The sequence below is a fragment of the Aotus nancymaae genome, unplaced genomic scaffold, assembly GCF_030222135.1.
Source record: "Aotus nancymaae isolate 86718 unplaced genomic scaffold, 86718_ANA_hifiasm-v0.15.2.pri h1tg000173l, whole genome shotgun sequence".
Classification (NCBI taxonomy): Eukaryota; Metazoa; Chordata; class Mammalia; order Primates; family Aotidae; genus Aotus; species Aotus nancymaae.
The window spans coordinates 1334442-1355625 of NW_026988588.1; the positions used below are offsets into that span (position 1 = coordinate 1334442).

At 44.2% G+C, this 21184-nt stretch overlaps 1 protein-coding gene and 1 pseudogene across 1 annotated transcript in view; both read right to left on the minus strand.

Moving 5' to 3' along the window:
• Positions 1 to 21184, minus strand: part of ADARB2 (adenosine deaminase RNA specific B2 (inactive)) — a 485894-nt gene that overhangs the window by 278576 nt on the left and 186134 nt on the right. The window lies entirely within an intron of this gene.
• On the minus strand, positions 17369 to 19248 carry LOC135272993 (uncharacterized; annotated as a pseudogene).

The window sequence follows — 21184 nt, forward strand, 5'->3', positions numbered from 1 at the left end:
CTGAGGTCCCTTTTCCTACTGTTTTTAATTTTTAATTTAATTTAATTTAATTTTTCTGAGACAGAGTCTTGCTCTGTAGTCCAGGCTGGAGGGCAGTGGCACAATCTTGGCTTATTGCAACCTCTGACTCCCGGGTTCAAGCGATTCTCCTGCCTCAGCCTCCCGAGTAGCTGGGATTACAGGCATGAGCCACCACACCCAGCTATTGCTTTTATTTTTTTTAGAGACAGGGTTGCAGCACGTTGCCCAGGCTGGTCTGGAACTCCTGGGCTCAAGTGGTCCTCCCATCTCGGCCTCCCAAAGTGCTGGGATTACAGGCGTGAGCCACGGTGCCTGGCCTATTATTTCTTTTTAGGAACCATTCTGGATCCTTTTATTTAACCAGAGTTTTACTATCTTACTGACACCCAGCATTTATGTGCCCACAGAATGTCCTCGCTGCCCTTGAATTGTTAAGAAAATCCTGATAACTCAAAAAAGCCCGTTCTGTCAGCTCCACGGTCATCCTGCCTGACAATTAGCAGGGCCGTTTCATAGGGACTCCCGAAACAAGGCGCGCCATTTCATAGGGACTCCCGAACCAAGGTGCGCCGTTTCATGGGGCCTCCCGAACCAAGGCGCGCCGTTTCATAGGGACTCCCAAACCAAGGCGCGCCGTTTTTGTGGAAAGTAAAAATGGCATGAACAAAGTCAGAGTTAATGAGCCCCACAGTCTGGAGCGTCCCTGTCCCTAGACGTGGCCCTGAGCCTGCCATAACCCATGTTTATCCTTTTGTGTGCACACGCTACCACTCAGCAAGGCAAGGAGCTTGTTTGTAGCAAGATTTCAGAAAAAAAGAAAAAGAAATTGCAATGGAAAGCCCTTTCCGTCTCCGCTGTTCACGGCTGAGCGACTTGCCTCTTTGAGCTGCAGTTTCTCGTGTTAAAAAGTAGATAAATTTCCCTTGCTTGTCTAACTGGATTGTTGTAAAAATCAAAGAAGATCAGACAGCAGAAAGCTACTTCTAAGTTATAAATTGCTACAAAATGAGAGTTATTGTTATGAATCTCTCTTGGCCTTTAATAGTTGTTGATCAGATCATTCTGTGATATAAGCAGCATTCATTTGTCCTACAACTCTTCAAGGAGTCTCTGCTTTTAGATTTAGGGAACTGAGTAGCGGGTAACACAGGAAAGGGCATAGTTGCAGAAGACAGAGTGAACCATCAATAACAAGTGAACAGTAAGCCCCACACAGAGAAGTAAAACCAAGTAACGGGATGAGAATGAGAATGAGTGGCTGGGAGGGGCTTCAGAGATAGTGATGGTTATGGGTTCAGTGGTATCCCACCCTGAAAATACATGTTGACGGCCTAACCCATAGGACCTCGGGATGTGAGTTTGTTTGGATATTGGGTTCTTGCCGGTTAAGATGAGACCCTACCGTGGTAGAGTGGGCCCATGATCCATATGGTTGGTGTCCTTATCAAAGAGGGTCATGAAGGGACACAGAAGAGCACCGCATGATGCTAAGGTAGAGAGTGGAGGGCAGGAGGGTCTTCCCCTGAAGCCTTCAGGGGGAGTGCAGCCCTGCTGACACCTTGAATCTGGACTTCTGGCTTCCAGAATGATAACAGGATGAATTCCAGTTGTTTCAAGCCCTCAGGTTTGCAGGACTTTGTGTTGGCAGCCCTGGAAGACTAGTGGGTGGTCCAAGAGCACCCGTGCACAGGTGCAGCATGTCTCCTGGGGCTACACCACGGATGGAGGCAGGGAAGCAAGTCAGGGAGTGGCCCGGGTGCTGGGGGCCCGGCCCACTGTGCTTCACAGTCAGAAGGTAGGCAAGACAGCTAAAGAGGAGCAGGTAGGGAAGGAGGTGGGAAATGAGGCCAGGAGGGAGAGCAGGGCCTTGTAGGCTGAGGTGATGTGCTTGGACTTCATGCCAAGTGCCATGAGAAGCCCTGGAGAGCTTGAAACACAGGCCGCTACTGACACGGAGCTCAGGCCTCTATGTGAGTATCTCATCCCCATGCGCTTGCCGAGCAGGGCCATGCAAAATGCTCCCAAGAAGGACTGTGACTTCAAAACCCTAAAAAGGACAGGTCACAGCACATTTTTAAAGTTTGTGACATGACATTTTAAAGTTTGTGACATGACATCTGTTGCTATTCAATAGTTGTAAAAATGCTTCATCAGAACTTTGAAACCACGGAATGGTCACCACCTAATGCACACTTTGGTTAAGTGAGTAACATCGGCTCCAGACTCAGAAATCAAATTGGGATTCCAATTTCTGGCAACACAGTATCTATCACAGTATTTATTTCTGCTATTGGATAATAGAAGTATTTATGGTATTTATAAAGTACAAGGTAGTGCAGGTTACAGAAACATTTAAATTCCTAATTTTTAAGTGCGAATTCACAGCCAGTAGCTTTGTTCCATCTTTTTGTCTGTTTCTTTGGGTTTATTTTTGTATTAAGTAGACATAGTCTAGTTTTAGACCTTGATAGATTCAGGTCACAATAATGAATACATAAAGATTCAGAGGACAAAATGATGGCAAAATAGTCTGTTCCTCTGTGAGCTACAAAGAGTGAACCAACCAAGGAGTCAGACAGTACAAGTCCACACTTGATTCATGGTCCTCTTGCTCGTCTCTCTAAGCCTATTTCCTCAATTCACTAATTCTTTCCTGAATTTACCAAGGGTTTGTCTGTCGTTCAGTGCTGAGAGTACTGTACTGTAAGACTGGTGTGATCCTATCTTTAATCTGCAAAGGAGACATGGAATCCAAGCATTCTTATTCTAGGCATGGCATGATATGGCATTCTTATGCCAAGCATAGTACTTGCTTTACAAGAGACAAGAATGACCCATTTCCATGGTTTCTTACCCAGGACACCAATTGTAGGTATTCAGTAGAAAAGTTAGCAAAACCACAAACAGGAATAAATGTTAAGTATATTTTCTTCCATTTTTTAATCCTACACATAGACTTTAAAACCTTGGAGGAACGAGCCCCAGACAATGTCCTTGATTCCTTCTGAAAAGCAGCTGTGGGTCTGAGGTCAGTCAGCTACTTCTGATTGAATAGTGTCCTGTCTGGATTTCTGCTTCTTATTTATGTAAATATTTGCATAGATGGTAAAGGGAAATGCTGTACTTTTGCTGAACCTCTGCTTGGTTACTAAAGCCACAATAATACCACCACCAGCTATGAATGCTAAGCAAAAATGACCCTTTGTTCTAATTTTTCAAACCTGTGGACTGCAGCAGCCCTCTTGGGGACAATAACCCGCACAATAGATTAAAAGCCTGTTAAACGTTGTTTTCAGCTTGGCAGAACACCAACTGCTGAGTACCCTTTAGCTACACTTTGTTTTGAAGTATGGCAAACTTACGATATCCAGGTGACAACAGTAACGTGTCATTTTACAGTGATTAAATAATTGTACAAACAAATGGAATTAGGCTTACTGTCTGATTCCTAAACACAAAGTTCAGGCTCAGCCAAAGGGGTGAGTTGTGGGGGGGGGTTTGACCTCCCAAATGCCTACCATGTGCTCCAAACCTCCCTCGATAAATAATCTAGTAGAACTTGACGCTGGTGGATTAGTGCAGCATCAAGATAAACCATCTCCCATTCTCCAAACTACAGTCTGTCCTATTTGGAAAATCTGGAGTTATCTCTTGCTAAAAATATAAAAGATTTAAAGATTTTCTGGGTTTTCTCCTTTTTTCTACTTTAAATTCTCAACCAAAACAGAGGCATAATTTATGTATATGTTTTACTAGGAAGTCTTGGATTATCCCCTAATTTAAAATAGTTTGATTCTGGTTAAAATAATTTTTAGACCACAGTTTACATGATTTGGCTGATTTGAAAATTGCTTTTTATCATTATTAGTGGAAATTGGTGATCTGAACTCCTTTAAGTCTGCTACAAAATCAACCTTGCAAGAATACTTCTTCCATTAAAGCACATGGCTTTAAGATAATTACCAATAAAAAGTAACCAGTGAGAAGATTCATGCTGGAGGAAACATTCAAGTTGTATATCGAGTACTTCACTTTTACATTTATTTACAGAGCTCCTCAGAGGATTTCTACTGTGCTACGGACAAAAGGAGAGCTCACAGTTTCTGAATTTAATAAAAAGTATCATAGAGGTTATTTTGCCAAATGAAAATAAATCCAATACAACACTACTATGCAATGGGTTTAAACATTTATACCCAGGTTGATGAATAGAATTGCAGCCCAATGCTACATTTTGGCAGAACATAGTCTTAGAAAAGATTTGGAGCAGGCTTCAGTCTTTAAGATGTGTAAGCTTTCGATGAGCTTTAGAAATGTTCCATGCCATTAGTTAGAATAAGATGAAAAGTATAAACTTTTATCATGGTTGTCATTATTAAGATGATTGTTGTCATACTTATTAATATTATGGTCACCATCATTGTCATCATCACACTGTTATCATCCTCATCGTTATCAACATCTTTCACCATCATCATCACCATTCTCATTGTCATCAACATTACCATCATCATCACCATCATTAGCAACATTATTATCATCACCACCTTCGTCATCACTGTCATCACCATCACCATCATTGTTGTCATCACCATCACTGCCATGATCATTGCTACAGTCATCATCACCAGCATATCAACACCACCATCTTCATCATCACTATTATAATTGTCATCAGCATCATCACCATCACGATCATTATTATCGTCATCATCATGGTCATCATCACCATCATGATCATAGTCATTATGATAGTCATCATCACCATAATTAGTATCAGCATAATCACTGTCATTCTTGTCATCATCAGCATCATCTTTATCATCATCATAGTCATCATCATCACCATCACCAGTATGAACATCATCACCACCATCGTCATTACCAACATCATCACCACCATCTTCATCATCATTTAGTATCAACATCATCGTCATCATCACCATTATCACCATGACCATCATCATCACTATCATCACCATCATAGTTATCATAACCATCATTAGTATCAACATTGATACTAATTAATCATTATCATCATATCATCATTATTGCCATCATCATGGTAATCATAACCATCTTCATTATCAACATAATTATCATCACCATGATCATCATCATTAGTATCGACACAACCACCATCATCATTGTCATTTTCATGATCACCATTATCACCATGACCATCATCATCGCTATCATCACCATCATAGTTATCATAGTTATCATCAATTGATTCAAAACTATTTATAAATGACAAATATATGTACACACAGACACACAGACACAAGCACCAATTAGGCTTTTTAGACACTAATCCTAAATCTGTCTTCAGTCTGAAATTAGATTTCATAAACAACTTGTTCTGGGGTAATAATATATAAATGTCACTTCTACCCTCCAATCATTTGTAAGTTAATTGAGGGGATCCCATGTACATTCCTGAGATACCTGTAGAAGTAACCACTTTAAAGTATAAATTCCATAGGATTTGAAGGGGAATGGAGTTTAATGTTGGTTGATGAGGTGGAGGTGGCTTCCTGGAGGGCATGGAAGTTGAGGCATGAAAGAGAATGTGTCTGGATAGGATGGGAGAGGATAACTCAGTTGTAGAGGTAGAGAAAATGAACATTTCCAGGTTGGCAAAAATAAAAAATCTCATTAAATCAAATTGTTTGTGTGTATGTGGAAAAACAGAAACTCTCAGTCAGTGCTTGTGGTGGTATAAGTCAGTAGATCTGTTGGAAAACTCTTTGGGCAGGGTGTGGTGGCTCACTCCTGTAATTCCAGCACTTTGGGAGGCTGAGGCAGGTGGATCACCTGAGGTCAGGAGTTCAAGACCAGCCTGGCCGACATGGTGAAACCCATCTTTACTAAAAATACACAAAAATTGGCTGGGTGTGGTGGCAGGCCCCTGTAATCCCAGCTACCTGGGAGGCTGAAGCTGGAGACTCACTTGAACCTAGGAGGCAGAGGTTGTAGTGAGCCAAGATTGTACCATTGTACTCTAGCCTGGGCAACAAGAGCGAAACTCTGTCTCAAAAAAAAAAAGAAAAGAAAACTGGAGTGATCTCACATGTGTGAAAATACACATGGCCTATGACAAGATAATCTCACTCATACATTTATAAACAAGAGATACTCCCAGGATACAAAAAATATGTATTGTTTATAAAAACCAAAAGTGGAAATCATCCATCTATGTTAGAATGAATAAATGTTCAAAATTTTAATGTCTTCAAAACATTCAAATTCCACTCAAATAGAACATGACACATGCAATAACATGGATAAATTTCACTAAAACAATGTTGAATGAAAGAAGTAAAACACAATAAGTTATGTACATATGCTTTTGTAAATTTCAGAAATGACCAAAATCAAAAGATGTTGTTTAGAAATATATCACTGACTTAGCACTCCCTCATCATTCATTCCTTTTCACTCATCACTTATTAATTACTCACCTGTTACTCACTCATCATTCATCATTCACTCATTACTCACTCATCACTCAACACTCATTCATCATTCATCACTCACCCATTACTCATCATTCATCATTCACTCATCACTCACTCATCAATTACTAATCACTCACTCATTACTCAACACTCATTTATTACTCATCATTCACTCATTACTCACTCATCACTTAACACTGATTCATTACTCATCATTCACTCATCATTAATTCATTCACTCATTACTCACCTGTTACTCACTCATCATTCATCATTCACTCACTCCTCACTCAACACTCACTCATCACTCAAAACTCATTCATCACTCATCACTCACTCATTATTCATTCATTACTCATCGTTCATCATTCACTCATCACTAATCACTCACTCATTACTCAACACTCACTCATTACTCATCACTCACTCATTACTCACTCATCATTAATTGTTCAGTCATTACTCACTCATTACCCATCATTCACTAATCACTCACTTATTACTTATGTATCAGTTATTACTCATTCACTCATCATTCACTCAACACTCTATTACTTATTACTCACCAATCACTCACTCATCATTCTTCCCTCATTACTCACACTCACTCATCACTCATTCATTACTCATCACTCACTCATTACTTGTCATTAATTGTTCAGTCATTACTCACTCATTACTCATCACTCACTAATCACTCACTCATTACTCACTGATGTATCAGCCATTACTCATCCATCACTCACTCAACACTCTACTACTTATTACACACTAATCACTCACTCATTACTCATTCATCATTCAGACATCAGACACTCATCACTCACCTATCACTCATTCAAACTCATTCATCATTCACTCATGTCTCACTCATGACTCATCACTCAGTCATCACCCTCATTACTCATTCATCATTCAGACATCAGACACTCATCACTCACCTATCACTCATTCAAACTCATTCATCATTCACTCATGTCTCACTCATGACTCATCACTCAGTCATCACCCACCACTCACTCATTATCACTCAACACTCACCCACTACCCAGCATTCACTCATTATTCACTCATTACTCACCCAAACTCATTCATCACTCGCTCATGTCTCACTCATGACTCATCACTCACTCATCACTCACCACTCACTCATTATCACTCAACACTCACCCACTACCTAGCATTCACTCATTACTCATAATTCATTCATCACTCATACTTATCACTCATTACTCATCACTCACATATTATTACCCACTCATTACTCACTCATCATCATCATTCCCTTGTTACTCACACATCACTCATTACTCACTCATCATTCGCTTATTACTCGTTACCCATTCATTACTCATCATCATTCCCTTGTTACTCACACATCACTCAACACTCCTTCATTACTCATCACTTGCTCAACACGCACTCACCAACATAGGTACCTCTCTGACTACATGAATAAATGATTTTAATATCATTTAACTCTGAATCAGGTAATACTATAAAATGATAGCATATAGGTTGTAGATGAACCGCACAACATATTTTATTAGACATCATTTGCTTTGTGAGTTTTTTGCATAGTTCTACACAGAAAAGCTAGACTCAAGAGTTCCTGTGAAGAGCTGGAGTTGTTTGTCAGGCCTGGGTCCCTGCTTCTGAGCAGTGACTCCCCTGGGCTCAGCACTGAAGAGCCCTGTTCCCATCATCCCACCCGTGTTCTTGCCTACACACCTCTCGTCTCACCCCTGTGCAGTGACCTGTCTGTTCTCTGTTGCTATTTCAGTTTTTTCCCTGAGCTCTAAGGACTTTGTAACCTTAGTGTTACAGAATCAAAGTGCTGGTGTGTTTTTCTCTGACTTTGGAAAGTTATAGAAGCAGAATCGGCATGACTTTGAAGCAATTATTCCAGTAGAAATTCTGTTTTCATAGCTACCAAAAAGGGCCGCGTGACAAAAACAGTGGCAATTCCCAAATGCATCTTGATACTTCTAGGTTGATTCTAAATGTTAACTTATTTACGAACATAAAATAATAATTTAATTACATTTTTAGGTTTTCCTAAATATCTATAACACAAAAGGGTAAAAATATTTCTGGGGTGAGTTGTAGCAAAAAAAATTTTGATTAGGCCAATAAAAGAGGAGTAAAATAGGTGCACAGCAAAAACATTTAATCTCATCCAGCTGTTACAGGCAGGCTGCATATTTAGAGAGGAGCTTCCTAGCTGCCAATGCAAAGAAATAATTCTGACCTTTGCAAGATTCACAATAATCATGGGCTTAAAAACCAACCACCTTTTCTGGAAAAGCGCTGTCGTGCTGTCTCTGAAACCTAGAGACATATTCTCTAGTGCACCTTTTTAAAGAAGTGACGGTGGTGTGTTTGGGCAGCTTAAACATTCCTGCAGTAAAAGGCGGAGTTTAGCTTGCTAGCTGTGTAGGGAAATAGTTTTCAGTCTCCCGGAATTAGACACAGAATTTGGTGTGCATGTATGCATGCTTTTTCTAGAGTTAACTATCCAGCGCTTTCTCCAGGTTCTCAAAGGCAGCCTTCTCCTCAATGTGCCCCATAGCCCAGTAGCATCAGAAGCACTCGGGGAGCGTGGTAAAATGCAGAGTCCTGGGCCCCACCTGAATCAGAGTCACTGGAGGCGGAGCTCAGGAATCTGCATTAGAATATCACTTTCTCTCTTACCCCTCAGCATGTACACAAACCAAGTCACGTGTCTATTACCATTATATTAAACTCAATTAAAAATGAAAAAAAGCAAAAATCAGTTTAGCAGAAAGCAATTCCAGAGAGGCCCAATCAAGACAGCTCAAATACATTGCTCACCAGTAGCCTGTTTTGATCCAAGGGTAAAATGGAAACTAGCCGGGGAAATTTATGGACTTCATGTCCTTCAGCCAATCCGCCATATATATCATTTCTCCCCACGGGGCATTTCAGGAGGATTAGAAAACAGAATTCTTTTTTCTTCACTGACAAGAACCTGGAGAGCAGAAATTCAGCATCTCAACTAAGGACAAAGCCATTTGATTCGCTAATCAACTGGGCAGAGGACAGGATTGAGGCTTTATTCTCTTCTTTGTAAGAACTCTGCCTCACTGAAGGGTCACCCCTGCACCCGGTACCAAAGTAGGTCAAAGTAGTAATACCCGTGGGAATAGCCTGGTGAGATCTGAAATGAAAACTGCAGTCATGAAGAAACTTCCAGAACACTGAGGCTGATTACTGACTGACCACCAGGTAAACTGGCAAGGAAGGATGCCACATGGTGCCCACCTGGGTCCATCAAGAACTGACCCAATAGCCCTTGTTTCCACAGAGAAAGAAGGCTTCCGGTTCGCCCGCCCCAGTGGGGTGCTGGCCCCTCCTGCACCTGCTGCCCTGGCAGGGGGTCTGTGATGTGGCATCTCCCACAGCTGTCCAGCCAGTCATGCTAAAAACCCTTCACTTCCTGGAGCGTTTCTAATTTTAAATTTCGTACACCCACCCCAGGAAAGAAGGCTTAGTTTTGTACTCTGGAGAAGTGTATGAATGTGTGCACACAGGCAACCCACGCACCCATGGTCACTCTAAGAGTGATAAACGGTGCTTTTGCAAACCACATGCCTCCTTCAAATCCTGAGATTCCTGGCAAGGTCTTGTGTCACCCCTCCAAGGCTTGAATCAGCGACACAGCATCCCATGTTAGAAGCAAGTCTACTAAATTTGCATTTGAAGAGGAGTTAAGCTGCAATTAAGGACCTGCCACCCGCTCGCAGGGGCCTCGGTCTTGCCTCCGTCGGGGCCTCTGGGCTGTGGGTGGAAGTCTGGGTGGGGTCACCGAGTGCATGAGCTGGGCCTCAGGGTGAAGTCCAGGTTGTGCAGTTTCAAGAGTCCGTTTTCTCATCTGTGTTACTTTAACCTTTATTTATTTTCTCACAACACTTAGAAAAAGAAACGGGATCATGTGGTCCGGTTATTGCATTAAAAATCTTTAAGCATGCAAGGAAGAATGATTTTTCAATACATTTTGGTAAGATGCCTGCATTTCGGAGAGATCTCTGTAATAGCATGAGTATATGGTGCTGTTTCTTTTCTGTCATCGTTTTATGCATTTCCTTATTTTTTGTGGCAATCTAGCATATTATCTTAATTATGTTTTAAATAACTTTTGGAGAAAGCATTAAGGAATAGAAATGAGATTAATCCTAAACACATGTATCGTATGCACATTCAAGGAGAAATCTCCACTATTTAGAGCTTGAGTCATTAAATTATTTTCCCCAAGATAACACATACACATGTAATTTTTAGGAAGAAAATCATGCATTAGCAATATCAGGCTTTCATGAGAAAGGTTTTTTGTTTTTTGTTTTTTTTGAGACAGGGTCTCACTCTGTAGCCCAGGCTGGAGTGCAGCTCACTGCACCTTCTGCCTCCCAGGCTCAGGCAATCCTCCTGGCTCAGCTTCCTGAGTGGCTGGGACAACAGGCACATGCCACCATGTCCAGCTAATTTTTTTTGTTTGTAGAGACAGGATTTTGCCATGATGCCCAGGCTGGTCTCAAACTCCTGGACTCCAGAGAGCTCCCTGTGCTCTTGAAGGCCTTGGTAAGTCACAGGGAAGCCCCACTTTCAGCACCTGTGAGCCCTTCACATTCATTGTATCACTTCCTTTATACAGCACAATTTAGATCTTGGTCGGCAAACATTTTCTGTAAAGGGCTGTGATACAGTTCAGATCTGTGTTCCCATCTCATGTTGAACTGTAATCCCCAGTGTGGAGGTGGGGCCTGGGCAGAGGTGACTGGATCCTGGAGGTAGATTTCTCATGAACGGTTTGGTACCATCCTCTTGGTGCTGACCTCGTGATACTGAGTTCTCGTGAGATCTGGTCTCTAAAAGTGTAACCCTGCCCAACCTCTTGCTCCTGCTCTGCCATGTGACATGCCTGCTGCCCCTTCACCTTCTGCCATGATTGGAAGCTTCCTGAGCCCTCCCCAGAAGCCAAGCAGATGCCAGCATCATGCTTCTTGTACAGCCTGCAGGATGGTGAGCCAGTTAAGCCTCTTTTCTTTATACATGGCCGAGTCTCAGGTATTTCTTTATAGCAATGCAAGAATGGCCTAATACACACCAGAGAGTACTCTGTCCCAACTCTCCACTCTGCCGGTGTTTCACGAAGCAGGTACAAATGGCATGCAGGTGGCCATGTTCAGTGAACTTGGATCCTATTGCATGAACCGGTTCTTCCCTTCCATGCTGAGGTCCTGGATCTGCAGCTCCACTCCCTGTAAACTCCTCGACACGGAGCCCACTGCGTCCAGAGGGGCCCTCACACTGCGAGCGGGCGTGCTCTGTCCCAGGCAACACCTGCACACACCATTTTCTCCCATGAAGAAGCCAATTCTTTTGTTTCTCCAAAACTCTGCCCACCCCTTACTTTTTCCTCTCCTTAATGGGAAATGCTACATCTGGCTCTGGAAATTCTGAGTGTGTCTGAGTGTGCATCTCACTCCAGATGTGTGCCCATGCGTGTTATGTACCCAAATGGGCCCTGTTAGGGAGTCTTGCTGGAGACCCTGACTCAGCTGGCTGTGCCCTGCGTGGGGCCCCAGGTGCATGGACCTCAACGTTCGCATGGAGCTCTTACCGTGGTGGTGAAATATTATGGACTGCTTGCCTGACTACACTGGCCAGCTGTTGTGAAATGCCAGTCTGCAGGTGGGTCAGTCCAGGACAGTCTCCATGACAAAAGGAGAAAAACAATGATCTTGAAGTAGAATTTTTATAAAACGACTTTTTTTCAATATTTAAAACATTCTTAAAAAGTACTCTTGGTATTCATTTTTTGCTATTAATATAGAAGCGGGTAGTTGTTGCCGGCTTCATGCTGTGCCTGGAACTCTTTTTTGAAAGTGCACTGGACTGAAATCCCTGCCTGAAATCTGAAATTTCTAGGACCCAGGTTCTAGAAATGCAAACGCACACACACACACACACACACAGACACACACACAGGCACACACGCAGAGACACACACACAGGCACACATGCAGAGAGGCACACACATGCACACATAGACACACATGTGCACTCTTTTTTGAAAGTGCACTGGGCTGAAATCCCTGCCTGAATCTGGGACCCAGGTTCCAGGAATGCAAACACACACATACACACACACGTGTACACACACACACGACACACATACACATGCACACACGATGCACAGACACCCCCAGACACACACACACATGCAGACACACACGGACACACGACACACACACACACACAATGCACACAACACACAGACACACATGCACACATATATGACACAAACACACACAGAGACACACACCAACAGCAAATCAACCTGACTGCATGCATTGCGTTGCCCCATTGAACCCGCATCCTGCATGTTGGAAAATGTGTATGTGATCATGAGGCCGAAGAAGACGGAAAGTGGGCCTTTTTTTTAACCTTTTTTTTTTTTTTGTAGCAACAAATAACTTAGATGCCAATTCTCCTTTCCAGGGAAGTTTTATGGTTGAGTTAGCTGAGTCTCAGGGAGGAGAAATGATTTCCCTAAGGCATCGTCTGACTCACATCCACACACACCTTCCCTCAGAAAAGACTTGTTCTGCCTGAATTGAAACCCTAGCATGCCCAGCCCTGAGCCTTTGCCCTCGCCATGCCCCGGCTGGGCACGGCAGCCACTCCCCACACCTGTGCTTCTTCCATTCCTGGCCACACCTTCTGTATTCCAGACATCTTGAATTAGGAGGACTCCAAACCAGAAGCTGCATCGTGTTTTATTTCTCTCTCTCTCTCTCTCTCTCTGTGTGTGTGTGTGTGTGTGATCTTACAGAAAAGGTAATAAATAATCTTTCAACTTATCCTTTTCCACGACTTTTTCCATTCTTGGTTAAAATCAGAGCACATGTTAAAAATCACCTAATCGTTTCTGGTGTTTCTCTTAAAATCTCATAATCTATTATCTGGTTATTATTTTATCTGATAATCTATTACCAGATTTTAAGAGAAACAGCGCATATGACCGTGTCTTTCGGGAGACGATGTGCACCTCGCCTGCTGGATATGTCTACTCTCTGTCATGGGGATCCTTTGGAATGGTTTTCATGTAGAAATGAATCATACTGTTGTATTGGTCAGGAAGAAATTTAACAACACGTGAATTTCTTTATGAAAGTTTCAGTTTGGTCATGCGGCTCATTACAACTTCTCCTGCAACCCTTCTGAAATAGAGAAATGCTGCCCATGAGATTTATTATTTCTGGGGGGAAATGCTAGAATGCCTAACGGAAGTTTCCAGATGATCAAAGCCTCCCGTCTAGCAGGAAGCCTACAAGTCGTTCAGCTCCGCTACTAAGGTATTTCATGTTTGAGGCTCACTTTCCAAAACACCAGACACCTGTAGATCTCTGCAGGACGTTGCTTTATGCTCTTCTGTCAGTTTTGGCAACTGTCTAGGCATGCCTTTCTAGAAAGAAGACCAGAATAATGCTAAGAATGGCAGCTCCATCTACTGAGGACCATCTGGGCTCTGGGTGACCCACTGCACACAGTCTTGTGTGTCTGTTCACACAGCCCTGGGAGATGAAGATTCTTACTGTGTTCATCTCATGAAAGAGGAAAATTAAATGTTGGGTGATACTTGCTGTAAGTATCTGCTGTGGACTGGCTGTGGGGTCCCCTAAATTCCTGTGTTGATACCCAAACCCCAAAGGGATGGTATTAGGAGGTGGAGCCTTTGGGAGGCAATTGGGTCATGAGGATGGGGCCCGGCGATGGGATCAGTGCCCTTCTAAGAGAAGACATGAGGGCCCTGGCTTCGTCCCTCTGTGATCCCTGCTGTGTGAGGACACAGTGAGCTGGTGGCCGGCTGCAGGCCGGAGGTCAGGATGTCAGGAGGCAGGTCCTCCCCAGAATCTGGATCTGCTGCCTGGATGGTGGGCTCCTAACCTGTGGCACTCAGGGACCAACGTCCACTGCCTAAGCCACCCAGCCCGTGCCCTGCTGCTACAGCTGCCCAAGAAGGTGGCTGAGACGGAAGTGCTTCTGTGTTCCAGGGGGTTACTCAGTGATTCTTCCAGTGGCTGCTGAGTGACTTCCCCATAGGAGGGGCAGGGCTGCCATAAATAAATACGGGAATGGGAGGACAGGAGGCAAAGCTGCTACAGAGGAAGGAAGCACAGCGGGCCCAGAGCTGCTGCCTGCGGAGGAGGAGCTCGTTTTAGGTGACGGAAGCTCAGCAGGTCCCGGAGCAGGCGGAAGCCAGACCAGACCCACCCGAGAGGAAAGAAGCTGTGGTTATTCTGTTAGTCCCTAAGACATCTTAGTAGACACTGGAAGGCTGGAGAGCGCCTGGAAGCCCAGCCCTGAGCCCCGGCTCTGCTGAGGCCATTCCTTCTCCTCTGGCTTCAGGTGAGAAGCCGTCTGGCCGAGCTGTCCCTGAGCCTCACCAGGAAGGCTGGGGGAGCTCAGCGAGGAGTTTGGGCTTTTCTAGAAGATCAGTCTATAAACAGGCCCTATTCTGTAGCATCCGGGAGGAGCCGGGCAGTCTATAAAAACCTCCATAATTGTGGCTCGTTTCCGCTTTCACTGCGTAGCATGCATTCGGGCATTAGTGTGTTTTCCAGACCAACAGCAACAGTGTGTTAAGCTAAATGCCACCTCCTGGGTAAAATGATCAATCTCTTTGACTTCTGCAGTAAACACGTTCCATCGGGGGGTCACTAATATGCTTTTATGACCTCACTGTCGGAGACGATACCATTCCCAAGCTTGATAAACTGTTCTTCAGAGCCTTGCTTTTAATTTTATTTTTTATGCAATCATGAGGGACTATAACCAATAAATTTAGCTCGATGCTTTCTCACTATTAACTAATTCTGAAGAAGCCCTCGGGGGTTCGTCAGGCACAAATCCTTTAAAGAATTTGTGCAGGATATTGGAAATGATATTCACCCTGGGACAGAGGTTTAAGCCCGAGCTGCTACTGTTTTCTTTGCCATTAGAGTTACAACTTGGCTAAATGTCATTTAGTCAAAATGCTGGATTCTGCAGGATTTGCAGATAGGCCTGATTATTTGTCTTTAATAAATTCATTGACTCACAGAAGAGGTATTAGATTATTTGTTTGAGGAAGGGATGTGTAAGTGGCACCAGACTGCTGATATGCAGTTTCTCATTAGGTCCGTGCAGGCTCAAAAGTGCTCAAATCCAAATTAAGCTCCAGAGCCCTTTTGGAAAACATTGTAACAGCTGTGAAATGGAAAGGGGAATTCAGACAAGAGCCTGGCGAGGGAGCTTATCTTAAACGGGCATCAGCTAAAGCCACATCTGTGGCACAAAACCATGGACCTGGCTATTTTCTTGTCAAGGAGGGAGCTTCTTAAAATTGTGCTTTAATACTTGCATTGTTTCTGAGGTTCCACTGCCTTAAAATCCCATTTGCAGAAGCAATTTCTTTCTTTCTTTCTTTCTTGAGACAGGATCTTGCCTTGTCACCCAGGCTGGAGTGCAGTGGGACAATCTCGGCTCACTGCAGCCTCGAGCTCCTGGGCTCAAGTGACTCTCCTGCCACAGTTTCATGAATAGCTGAAATGACAGGTGTCTTCCCTGATACCCAGAAAATTTTCTGATGTTTCTCTAGATATGGGGTCTCACTATGTTGCCCAGGCTGGTCTTGAATTCCTGGGCTCAAGCAGTCTTCCCTCCTCAGCCTCCCAAAGTGTTGGGATTATAGGCGTGAGCCATGGCACCCGGCACCAAAAGCGATTTCTGGCTATTGTTTTCCGCCACTGAGGACACTTATTGCCAAATACTTATTTTCAAACCAAAGCTCAAATTTGAAAGCTGTCTGAAACTAACTGTGGGAATCATTTCTTGGTTGAATTTCACATGCATACGTCTATCTGGAGACCTTGGAGATGAAGGTAGAATCGATGACCTTACAGTCCTTTGTGATTCTCTCATAATTACTGTTAATCTTAGACCAATAACTCCCCCACCCCTCTACTGTCCCTTCTTCATGGGGATCTCACCTAAAGCCAGGCTAGAGCATTGAAAGCTTCTTCCACAAAATCAGCAATAATCAAATATCATTACAGATGGAATTCTCAATTACAAAGCTTTCTCTCTCTCTCGACAATGTCACCCAGGCTGGAGTGCACTGGAATGATCATGGCTCACTGCAGCCTCAACTCTCTGGCTCAGGTGATCCTACCACCTCAGCCTCCCGAGTAGCTGGGACTATAGGGGCATGTTAATTTTTTTATAGGCCCAGTTACTTTTTTTATTATTTTGCAGAGATGGGTTTCGCCACATTGCCCAGGCCAGTCTTGAACTCCTGGGCTCAAGCCCTGGCCTCCCCAAACGCTGGGATTACAGATGTGAACCACTGCACCTAGTTCTTGTTCTATTGCTTGTTTCAATCCATTTGTTTGTGTGCTGCTGGGGTGGGTGGGGGTATTGGCTGGATACACTTATAATATTGGTAAAAGCTAGGGTGAAGCTCTGCGTTTGAGGGATGGATTATGTATCAGAATGCTTTTTGTTAAAGCAATATATGTTTATTCAGCACCTACCCATAGTGGGCTTTGGCCTCATGCCTGGAATTCAACAGTAACCAGAACAGGGGACTATTTCTCCAGGTAACTCCTGCTCCAGGTGGAGGAGACATACGTGTATGATTTGCCAAGGGGTGAGAAGCTGCATGGAGAGCAGAAAAGCAAAGTCAATGGGGTAGGGATTCTTGCAGCATGGTGGGGTGTGGACGTCAACATCTGATGCTACATCTGTGAGCCAGGCATGAAAGGCATGAAGAATCAGCCCAGGAAGAATTGGCTGTGCACACAGATGAGCCATTGATGCCACTACACTGGACACCACAACATGGATGCTGTCCACACTGGATACCAAGACGTGGATGCTGTCCACACTGGATACCAAGACGTGGATGCTGTCCACACTGGATACCAAGACGTGGATGCTGTCCACACTGGATACCAAGACGTGGATGCTGTCCACACTGGATACCAAGACGTGGATGCTGTCAACACTGGATACCAAGACGTGGATGCTGTCTACACTGGATACCAAGACGTGGATGCTGTCTACACTGGATATCAAGATGTCGATGCTGTCTACACTGGATACACTGGATACCAAGACGTGGATACTGTCTACACTGGATACCAAGACGTGGATACTGTCTACACTGGATACCAAGACGTGGATACTGTCTACACTGGATACCAAGACGTCGATGCTGTCTACACTGGATACCAAGACGTCAATGCTCTCTACACTGGATACCAAGACGTGGATGCTGTCTACACTGGATACCAAGATGTGGATGCTGTCTACACTGGATACCAAGACGTCGATGCTGTCTACACTGGATACCAAGACGTGGATGCTGTCTACACTGGATACCAAGATGTTGACGCTGTCTACACTGGACACCAAGATGTTGACAGTGTCTACACTGGATACCAAGATGTGGATGCTGTCTACACTGTATACGAAGATGTGGATACTGTCTGCACTGGATACCAAGATGTGAATACTGTCTACACTGGATACAAAGACATGGATGCTGCTACACTGGATATCAAGATGCTGACACTTTCTACACTGGATACCAAGATGTCGATGCTGTCTACACTGGATACGAAGATGTGGATGCTGCTACACTGGATATCAAGATGCTGATGCTGCTACATTGGATACCAAGATGTTGATTCTGTCTACACTGTATACCAAGACTTCAGTGCCGTCTGCACTGGATACCAAGAGGGGTGTTTCACGTTGGCCATTTAATCCTCAAAGCCACAAAATGAGGTCAGTATCATCGTATCTATTTCATAGATGAGAAGCTTGAAGTCCAAAGAATGGAAGCTATTTCCAAATAAATCCAGGTCGCATGACATGGAGAAGAAGAGCTGGGATGTAAGAGCATGTGATTCTGACGCAAATTATTTGCCCTCCATGTTCTGCTCTCATTGCAAGACAGTACCCTCTCAGGGGTCAGAGCTTCGCCATAAGCAGGGCACGTGGACACTGGAATAGTTGTTTGTCCCACAGGGAGGTGGAGCAGGGGCTCTTACGTGTTCCAGCGAGACTGTGTGCTGATCTCGTCATGCAAGGGACACATCTGGACTCTGTGCTGGGCTCACCAGTGTCTGCCACCAGCCTTTCACACAGCAGGCAAAATCAACAAGGACTCGGTAAAGAGAATGGCCTCTGCCGAGCTGCTTACTTTAAAGTTCACCTGGCACATTTGCACTCAGGAGAGTGAGGAGGTCTGGAGAGTGATCGTGAAGAAAGAAGACTACAGCTGATGAGGTTGCATACTGAAAATCTGCCAAGAGAGTCGATTCTAGCGCTCCTGCCACAGACACACAGAACCACAACTGTGGAAGGTGATGGGTATGTCGATTTGTTTCATGGTAGTGTTCATTTCACTATTTATATGCATATCAAAACATCGCGTTGTACACCCTAGATATATATGATAACAGTAAATAATAAAAAAATGATTCTCTCCTCTCCAGGGACGATGGAGGCCGGTGGGAGAGCTCTGATTGACAGAAGCGTTTAATGACCACAAGTGCAACAGAGGCTGCCTGCCCTCTTTTCCCTCCTGCTTTCCCGAGGTGGAGCCAGATTCAGAGCTTACAGCCTGCTTGTGACAAGCATGCATTCTGGACATACGCACCATATACTGAACATCTGTCTGCTTGTTCACCATGCAGGCTGCTCTGTGCTTGGGAAAATGAAGCTTGGAGTGATTCCTATGGCAATGCCATTCTGTTTCATGCCTGAATAAGGACTAGAAAGGAAACATTTTCCTGGAGCTGCGTGCGAATGTCACCCAAGGTGCTGCTCCCTGCCGAGGCCTTGTGCACACGTCTGACTGTGATGCAGCAGGCATGGGGGAAAATGAGGTAAAGTGTGAGAGTCATCTGGAAAGTGGCACAGAAAGGCTGCAAATGGCCTCACTTGAAGCATTTGTATTTTCAAGGTCTCAGGCAATGACAGTGCGCGGGAAGTTTGCTGGGGAGCTTATTCTAGATGCGAGTGTTGTGACTTGGCCTCCACAGCTGGGTTTTAGGAGTCACTCTCCATCTGAAGTAGCAGAAAAGAGCTGGCTTTTCCCCCACACTGGCCGGTCCTTTCCTCGGTTTTCATCTGAGAACTTGCTGCAGGAGGAACACTTGATTCCAGTGGTCCTGGCGCCAGGCCGCCTGCTCACTGGAGGGAGGATTTCCACTAGAAAATTTCAAATTCAAAGTTTGAGGCAGCTGCACCGAGTGTGTGAGAGATAATGTCAGTCAGACGCGGCCGCTGGAAGTAACTTGCGTTGTGCCTTCCTTTATTGGAAAAGGGCAGCACCATATGTGCTTAGATGGTGAATTGGACAGGAAGTGATTATAATTCATTTTTTTCTCCTTCAGATCATTTAGGCTAATTAATACCCAAAAGCACATTTTTCTTGTCCTTCTTTATATTTTCACTAAAAGCCAAGCAAGGTAGCGACATCCTGGAATGCTGTAATCTTCTCTGGGGAAAAGCAATTATGGAAACCGGTGTTATCAGGAAAAAGGCTCCAGTAGGTAGTAAGCCTAGAATTCCACTTCGAGGTTTAGTGAATCAGCTCTTGACGGGGCTGGGAAAGGATGGGGAAACTTGCTTTCTTTCCTATATTGGAATTTAAGTTTTTCTCTTTTCCTTATTTTCCTGGTCTGCCCCCACCAATGTCCACCAAGTAAATTTGCTAATGCCATATGTCTCATCTTAATAATGGGCATTTTGTCAGGATAGTTGCACATGCAGCTTTCTGGGATTCCTTCCCAAGGCGGGGTGGACCGAGCGACTGTGAGAGCCCATTTTCATGAAGAATCCTGAACAGAGCAACCCCTGAGAATCACGAGACAGGAGTTTGTTTTCAGGTGAACGATCGGCTAGCCAGGAAGTTACTTAATTTCACTGGTCTCTGCTTCCTCATGTGAATCACCAGGACAGTCGCTGGCTGAGGAAAGGGGCTACCATGCCACCCTTTCTCTGCAGCTCAGGCCAGAAGCACAGGACAGGGAGGGGGGTTTTCCATTAGAAAATCTTTGCATAGCAGGCGCTCACTAAATATTTCTTGAGTGAATGAAAGGGGTTAAAATTCACATCCCAATCCATCCCAAGTCATTCTGAAATAGGGCTTTTTAGTGGAAGGTAAAAATAACTCAAGGATAGAAAGACAGATGAAACAAAACAGGCACTATATATTACATTTTTTTGTACAGCAAGAGTGGCAGACACGAAACTACCCAATCAGATCAGAAGATGCCGTGTTGGCCGCACTAGCTTTGGTCTCAGCCCTCTAAGTAGAAGCAGGGAAGTCAGACAAGGTGAACTCACAAAGCTGGTCCGCTCAGCCACGTTCCTACTCCAGAACCCCCTGTGTCACCTGCTCAATTCCCACACAAGTGATGACTTCTAGAGTTTCCAGGTGAGTGCTCCCAACTTCACTTCATGTCTGTATCTGTTTGCCTTAGAATGTGTCTGCTTCATCTGTGGACACGTAGCCTGTGAAGATGGAGCTCTGCACGTCCTAGCTCCTGGAGACAAGAAACACCCCTGGTCCTCCCCTGAGGGGCGCTGGATGGAGCCTTCCATGTAATGTCCACACGTGG